We start from the raw sequence: 8,187 nt of genomic DNA on the forward strand, positions 1-8,187 counted from the left end.
CTGGTCAGTCAGTTCAAACCACGGTGTTCCCGTGGGGTGTAAGGAGCGGCGTGGTCTCTAGGGGGCGCTATAGTGGGTCTTGCATGACTTGTTCCCGTGGGGTGTAAGGAGCGGCGTGGTCTCTAGGGGGCGCTATAGTGGGGCTCGCACACTTGTGGTCTTGTTAGTTACTGATTAGAGCAGACCCACCGTTTTTCTGCACAGCAAAATCCTCAGTGTTAATTTATATTGCCCTGCAAAGTAAACGCATGCTAATTTACTAATGTGCATTAGTACATTTGTTACAAATTGACGGGGTCGGGTCAATTTGGTTTCGATCTCAGAGTTAAATTAACATGCAGGATTTGACTATATGGCGTGTATACTATTGCAATTCAAAATTAATTAAATTTTTTACAGCGCTTTTCCAAGTGCTCAAAGCGATTTAGAGTTGAAGCGGCGGACATTCGGAAGCAATGTGGGGTTCAGTGTCTGGCCCAAGGACACTTCGACATGTGGACAGGAGGAGCCGGGATTCGACCCGCGGACGACCTGCTCTACCTCCTGAGCCACAGCCGTCCAATACAAATCTCTCTGGCTGTCAAAGTATTCACCAGGCCATCTCACACATGAGGTTCTACGCATTTTGTCTTGAAGGTGGTTCTATACCACCACAGCATAGTGGCCTGATGAGGCAGGCGGCGAGAGTTAGAGGTGTTCACTTTTAGTAACCCAGCTACCATCCTTAATCTTCTCCTCCTACCTCCCTTTGTCCTTATCCCTGATTCACACAAATGAGTCCTAATGAAAAATCTCATTCCGCTCTGCCTCTCTCTCTCCCGCCCATACAAACCATTGTCTTCCCCCTCTGCATCCCAAAAAGCCCTGCTTTCCTCTCCTCTGTCCATGCATTGATCCCTCCATCGCTGGCCAGTTTGGTGTGAATAATGCATGGCGTGTTCTGAGAGAGAGAGAGAGAGAGAGAGAGAGAGAGAGAGAGAGAGAGAGACTTGAGTGAAGGTGAGGTATTGGTGAGGAGCTTAGTACCCAGCTTACTTCCTACCAGCGCTCTGGTGCCCCTGGCTTTTCTACTGCACTGTAGCGTATAGACACATAAGAACGCATGCACGCATGTGTGCGCGCACACGCACGCACGCACGCACACACACACGCACACACGCGCACACACACACACACACACACACACACACACACACACACACACACACACACACACACACACACACACACACACACACACACACACACACACACACACAGTGTATCTATCTTTTGTTGGAGTCTGTGCCCACCCATCCATAGAGATATTGCTCACGGCCCCCTGTACTGGCTAATAGACCCAATTACTGGACAGCCTTGCCCGAGAGCTTCACAGAGGGCCCTGCTCTGTCTCGCACTGTGTGTCTGCATATGGGAAACTGCATGCGTGCGTGCGTGCGTGCGTGCGGCCGTGTGGCCGTGCGGCCGTGCGTGCGTGTGTCTTTGAGAACCTGTGTGAAACACTACAGTTAACCTTCCGTGGCGCTCAGACAAAGACACCGCAAAGGGAAAATTTCAAGGCCTAAATAGAGACGTGCAGCATCCTGCCAGCCATCCTGGCAACAGAATATGCATGGACACACGAGCGCTCGTGCACGCGAACACACACACACACACACACACACACACACACACACACACACACACACACACTGGTGTCAACCGTAATCCTCAGTGGCATTGAGATTGACCCTGCATGGTGAGATGAGGCAGTGAAGTTCACCATGGAGGGGGAGAGAGAGAGAGAGAGAGAGAGAGAGAGAGAGAGAGAGAACACTGTTAGAGCAGCACTTGATTCTCAACTGGTGAATATATTGCAAGTAGGCCCCTAAAGAATTGGCAAAACATTAAGATGTCAATATAACACTAACATTAACATTTTGATACCTGCAATAAATAAGAACATAAAGAGCAGCCGATCTTCACGTCATCGTCCTATTGAAATGGGCTTTATCACTGTTGTCATCCCATAGTAATGGTTCAGTAGGTCCCTACTGGTGGCCTGTTGTCAGCCTTTCAGTGGGGCTGGCCCACCAGGAGACTCTGGTAGGTTGTTATCAGCCTTTCTATGGGCAGCCCATTGAGCCCAATGTTACACACACAAAAAAGATTCACGATTCTGTGTGTATCGGGACATAACTCGAACGGCGATGAGTCAGCAGAAGTGGACTTCGCAACCTTCGGTTCGGTACGGCAACTCCCTCGCTTTAGCTCGAACCCAGGACGTTGTGGTTGAAAGTCTAATGATTAGCGAGGCATGCTGCCGAGGCTGCTGGAACGGGGTTTCGTGCTGTGTTTCAATGTGACTCCGCCCTGTGACAGCACATGCAGTAACATTGGTCTCAATGGGCTGCCCATAGAAAGGCTGACAACAGCCTACCAGAGCGTCCTGGTAGGCCAGTAGGGACCTACTGATCCATAGATATGAGATGAGTACGGGGGATAACAGCCCCTTGTAATGGGATGATTTCTAGATACCGGTAATTTAATCTAGGTGTTACGGACCACGGTCCTTCAGAGTATTTATTATTATTATTATTAATATTGGTATTGTTAATTATTATTATTTTTGGTTAATCTGGGAATAATTGTAACAGTGTAGGACAATGGCATTGTGTTGATGGCATAATGCCAACTTTTTGTGTTTCATGTAAGGAAATGAATGGAGGTATGTTGTAGAGAGAGATGGTACTTTTATTTATTTGTTTGTTTGTTTGTTTGTTTGTTTGTTTATTTATTTATTTAACAGGGACAATGCACATTAATCAACACGTCATTTTGCAAATTCATGTAAATGAGCCAGAGTTAGCCATAGGCTAATTTCCATCTGTAGTCCCTGAGTACTGATTGAATACTGTTGGCTGGCAGTGATAAGTGAATGATTGAATGCAGATGTGGCTGTGAGATTGACAGGTCCCTGCCCCGGACCTGCCCCTCCTTCCTGATTGGGTGTCCTCGCCCACGCCCTGATCCCAGTTGGCTGGGCCGTCATCCTGTTTTTTACAAATGCTCAGTTGAACTTGTACTCTGGTGGGGACGACAGCAGAGCCTTAATTAGTATCATCGGTAACACCTGTGAAGGAAGTAGGGATGGGGAACGAGGTAGGAAGAGTCATTCTGTGTGCATATAGAGCCCATTGGGTCAGGATCCAGAAAAGGTTGAGAAACCTCCGAGTTACAGAAAAGAAGATGAACGCAGGAATGAAGGAGATACGAGGGAAGGAGACAAGTCACAGGCAGAGAGCTTAATATAAAAGACACCCTTAGCATGAGTAACAGCCACTCTGCATTCTACTAACGGAGGTAACAATCCTCCTCTCTGAAAAGTGTCTGTGACATTTCGCTGTAAAATGTCACCTATATAAACCGGCTATCATGGCATGAGCGCGCGGCTCTTCAGCTATAAACTGCCAGAGAGCCCATTATAGACTGTTATTCTCTGACACTTAGCAGGTCATTACAAGGCAGAACACACACGCACGCACAATGTTCACACACACACACACACGCAAGCACGCACGCACACACGCACGCACAGTCGCACACGCATGTAGGCCTACTATACACGCACGCACCCACACTTAAACCAGGCAATTACAGTTTAACGGGAAAACGGGTGAAACGGGATTCAGATGTCTTTATGTCTCGCACCCCATTCAATATCTGTTTCTGCTACACAGTACTCCTCTGTGCTCATTTTATCCAAGAGTGTTCCAATGCAACAAAATTGACCCTTACAAGGGTTATTCTCTGAGATAAATTACAGTAACACTGAGAACGTCTATTTTACTGTGTATGAATGATGATGGGGACTTGAAATAAACCATCATCTCTCTCTCTCTCTCTCTCTCTCTCTCTCTCTCTCTCTCTCTCTCTCTCTCTCTCTCTCTCTCTCTCTCTCTCTCTCTCTCTCTCTCTCTCTCTCTCTCTCCAGGACTTGGAGGCCGGGTTGATATTGAAATGTGATTCTCAGGGGCTTCCTCCAACTTTGACACGGCAAAGTACAGTACACTACAACAGGTAAGAGGTTGTGTGTGTGTGTGTGTGTGTGTGTGTGTGTGTGTGTGTGTGTGTGTGTGTGTGTGTGTGTGTGTGTGTGTGTGTGTGTGTGTGTGTGTGTGTGTCTGCGTAGCGTGCGCGTTCCCAATGCCTTATCTGCTTAAGGTAATGTACTACTCGTATGATGCTAGTGTTGTGCAGCAAATTAGCAGATCTACAAGCCCCCCAGCGTGTTGCATCAAGCTTGTATATACAGTAGATTGTCTCTTATCTTTGTCTGGTCAGGTGGTTAAACATCAAGGCTCATTGTGTGTTTCTGCATAACCTCATTGGTTAAGAACACATTATGTGACTGTTGCTCAGGAGGTAGAGCAGGTCGTCCAATGATCCATGGGTCGGCGGTTCGAATCCCGGCTCCTCCTGTCTACATGTCGAAGTGTCCTTGGGCAAGACACTGAACCCCAAATTGCTCCCGATGTGCTGGTTGGTACCTTGCATGGCTTCCGCCGCAATCGGTGTATGAATGTGTGTGTGAATGGGTGAATGTAATGCACAATCTATGTAAAGCGCCTTGGATAAAGGCGCTATATAAATGCACCATTTACCATTTACCATTTATTATAAGGGTCTGAGGGGGAGTAGCTGCACACACATGCACACCTGATGTTTTTCCTTTCATTTTACTTTTTGCACACTCTACAGTATGCATACTGTATGTGCATTTCTACGAGCACACAATGCATGAGAGAGTATAGCTACGTTCTTAGAACCAAAATATGGCCCATGTTGCTCCCCAGAGATCTCACAAGTCCATCTGTGCTGTGACGAGACTGTGCTCTAATTGGCCCAACAAATGTGCCATCTCCAACTGCTAATGCTGATCCTGTGATCTTCAAACGGAATACAGAATGGAAGGCAATATTACAAGATGTCGCGTGACAAGAACAGAGTGGAATGGTAGCACACCGTGCACACAGGACCATGCCGGCGTTGTGAGCTTGTAGATCGGCTATTTTCACAACGTTTGCCTTTGTCTTGCGTAATATTTCATAATTTGGCTAATTTGGTATTAAAAAGGTCTTAAATTGTAACTTTTTACAATGTGCAGAACAGATAGAGTGTACATACACTGTTGAGATATACCGTTTGCATGTCAACAGGAGTTAAAGCATTAGCCGAGCCCTTCAGTTGTCCACGCGTACAGCCTCTTACTGCGACTTATTTACAGTGCGTTTACAAGCTCAGCTGGGCTTGTAAAATGTCAAATTTACGAGCTCCTTTTTAATTAGAAATACTGTCTGCTAGAGTTGGGCTGATGAATTGCGTATTCAATTTATTGACTTGATGGCGGGTGCAGTTCAGGCGTATTGACAGCTCGCCAGAGGATCCTCGTTGACATCACTTCACCAAGTGGAACAATTATACTGTAGCCTTTACTGTACACCCTGAGGTCATGTTTTCATATCTGATCCGATGATCCAATTCTTTATTGATTGATTGTGTGTGTGTGTGTGTGTGTGTGTGTGTGTGTGTGTGTGTGTGTGTGTGTGTGTGCGCGCGTGCACATGTGTTTGTGCGTGTATACGGACATACTGTATTGTGGGAATGTTTTATTTATAGAATTTTCCAGAGGCCCACACACACATTTATTTGTATTTTTCGGAGTTAAATTTAATATTGTAAGGGAAAATTGATTTGATTTTTGAACTGTGACAATGTTGGCATTGATGTGCGTGCGTGCGTGCGTGCGTGCGTGCATGTGTGCGTGCGTGCGTGCGTGCGTTTGTGCAAGGGGAATTTCTATGCATTTCCTGTTAGCGTTTGTGTGCGTCCACATGCCTTCCTTCCTCGCCTCTCATATAACACAGTGTGCTTTGCTTTGATACGCTACATCTAAATATCAGCAGAGTATTTAGTCTCTATTGCACCAAAACAAGTGATAAGACAGAACAATAGGAAAGGGGATATATCATTCTTCAAATGGAGGATGTGCAGTTAGCCTCTTGTGACACAGGTGTTTCCTGCACAAACCTCCCCAGCTTTATTTACTTCACTGCTAACGAGAGCAGCGTATGCGACGCAATAAGATCCCTATCTGTTTCATAGCTGACTCTGTGGGTGCTGTTGCTGTACACACGTGTGGACGCATGCAAGCATGCACCCATGCACAGGACACACACACGCACGCACGCACGCACGCACGCACGCACGCACGCACGCACGCACACACACACACACACACACACACACACACACACACACACACACACACACGCAGACATACAAATGCACTGGAAACATGCACTGACCAGTGGTGGAAAACGTATTCAAATGTATTACTTAAGTAAAAGTATCAATAGGCCTATTGCAATGAAGAAATACTCTGTTGTTAAGTAAAAGCCCAGAATTAAAAAAATGTACTTGGGTAGAAGTGCAAAAGTATTGGTATCAAAATGTACTTAAAAGTACCAAAAGTAGAAAGTACTCATTATGCAGAATGCCCCATTTCATAAGTTTTAAAACGTATAAATTGTATAAAAATCATTTGAAAATAGCAGAGCTTGTAGATCGGCTATTTTCAAATGGCCAAACTATATAGGGCTGAAGTGGTTATAATGTATGTTTTGTACTAATAATCAAAATCTACAAAGTAACTAGTTTTCAAATAATTGTAGTGGAGTAAAAATGCAACATTTGGATCCAAGATGTAGTGGAGTAGAAGTAAAAGTACTGAAAACTGTAAATACTCAAGTAAACTAAAAAGTGTCTAAAAATGATGTATTATGTTACTTTCCACCACTACGCACACACACGCACACTCACACTCACGCACGCACGCACACACACACACGCACACACGCACACACGCATGCACACACACACACGCACGCACACATGCTTGCAAACATGCACTGACACATGTGCATGCGCCCATGCACAAACACGCACTGTCCCCCAAGCCCTACACAGGCCTATTGTGCTGTATTGTGACCTTTGCCTTGACTGGAGAGGCCTTTGTTGTAAGACAATAGTGTGACATGTTGTGAACAATGCTACACTGCTGCCACAGACGTCGCACAGTCTAAGTTGAAGGCTTTGAATCAAGTGTGTGTGTGTGTGTGTGTGTGTGTGTGTGTGTGTGTGTGTGTGTGTGTGTGTGTGTGTGTGTGTGTGTGTGTGTGTGTGTGTGTGTGTGTGTGTGTGTGTGTGTGTGTGTGTGTGTGTGTGTGTGTGTGTGTGTGTGTGTGTGTGTGTGTGTGTGTGTGTGTGTGTGTGTGTGTGTGTGTGTGTGTGTGTGTGTGTGCGTGCGTGCGTGTGCGTGTGTGCGCACATGTGTGTGCATGTTTGAGACATAAGCCTGCTCCCTATTCAGCAGATGGAGTAATGAAAGTAGACTTGAGCCTTCATCCCTTGTGTGTGCACTGTACACACACACACACACACACACACACACACACACACACACACACACACCCTATGGAGCAGATGCTTGTGAGACACTAGACCAGATAGATAATGGAGGATGAAACTCTGAGGAATAAGATGGGAGTCGCCATGGAAACCAAACTTTCAGTTCGACCTAAAGTCTGTCTGTCTGTCTGTCTGGGCTGTCTGACTGTCTGTCTGACTGTCTGTCTGTCTGTCTGTCTGGGCTGTCTGTCTGGGCTGTCTGTCTGTCTGTCTGTCTGTCTGTCTGTCTGTCTGTGTGTCTGTCTGGGCTGGCTGTCTGGGCTGGCTGTCTGGGCTGTCTGACTGTCTGGCTGTCTCACTGTCTCTCTAAAGTATCTCTATCCATCAGTCTACACAGTATAAATCTTTATCTGTCTGTTCATTGCACAACAGTACAGTAACAGATGGTGGAAGTGAGCTTGTGACTTGGAAGGTCACCATTTAGAACTCCTGGAACACTTTGACAGCTAAAGTTCCTCAACAGCATTCGACTTCAACCCCAGTGTGCTTATGTTTTGGGGGGAACATTCTGCAAAAAATAGCCGAGCTACAAGCTTGCAACGTGACACATTGCTGTCTCCTCATCAGCGCCCATACCTTAGGTGGGGTTGGTGAAAGGTTCTTTCTGTGTTGAGTTTGCAATTTCTGCCCGTGTCCCCGGTAGGTACCCTCGCAAAAAAACATGCAGTAATCCTGGTC

General features: G+C 46.2%; 1 protein-coding gene across 1 annotated transcript in view; it reads left to right on the forward strand.

The window, feature by feature from the left end:
* Positions 1–3,229: 3,229 nt before the first annotated feature.
* Positions 3,230–8,187, forward strand: part of LOC306922491 (adhesion G protein-coupled receptor L3-like) — a 214,149-nt gene continuing 209,191 nt past the window's right edge. The window contains exons 1-2 of the mRNA XM_079500133.1: positions 3,230–3,342; positions 3,974–4,059. The gene's annotated coding sequence lies outside the window, so the exon portion shown is untranslated. The remainder of the gene's footprint in view (positions 3,343–3,973; positions 4,060–8,187) is intronic.

The sequence above is a fragment of the Electrona antarctica genome (genome assembly GCF_951216825.1).
Source record: "Electrona antarctica genome assembly, chromosome: 4".
Taxonomy (NCBI): domain Eukaryota; kingdom Metazoa; phylum Chordata; class Actinopteri; order Myctophiformes; family Myctophidae; genus Electrona; species Electrona antarctica.